This window comes from Penaeus monodon, chromosome 21, assembly GCF_015228065.2.
Source record: "Penaeus monodon isolate SGIC_2016 chromosome 21, NSTDA_Pmon_1, whole genome shotgun sequence".
Classification (NCBI taxonomy): Eukaryota; Metazoa; Arthropoda; class Malacostraca; order Decapoda; family Penaeidae; genus Penaeus; species Penaeus monodon.
The window spans coordinates 40,650,498-40,650,842 of NC_051406.1; the positions used below are offsets into that span (position 1 = coordinate 40,650,498).

General features: G+C 66.1%; 1 protein-coding gene across 1 annotated transcript in view; it reads left to right on the top strand.

Moving 5' to 3' along the window:
* LOC119586674 (E3 ubiquitin-protein ligase TRIM50-like) overlaps window positions 1-345 on the top strand; it is a 5,125-nt gene that overhangs the window by 2,710 nt on the left and 2,070 nt on the right. The window lies entirely within an intron of this gene.

Consider the following 345-nt stretch of genomic DNA (forward strand, 5'->3'; position numbering starts at 1 on the left):
AATGGGTAGGCCAGGCGACGCTCTCCCAGGCCACGGCCAATTCCCTTCTGCAGGAGGTGGGTGGGGGTGGGATTGGGGGAAGGAAGGGAAGGGGGGGAAGGGGGATTGGGGAAGGAAGGGAGGGATGGGGACGGGGGAAGGAGGGAGGGGAGAATAGGTAGGGAGAGGGAGGGGGAAGAAGGGGGGGTGACGGGGGAAGGGGGAAGGAGGGAGGGGAGAATGGGTAGGGAGAGGGAGAGGGAAGAAGGGGGGAGGACGGGAGAGCGGAGGAGGGTGGGGGGAAAGAAAGAGGGGAGGGAAGGGAGAGGGAAGGGGGGGGGGAAAGGTGAGGGGAAGGGGGAAGAT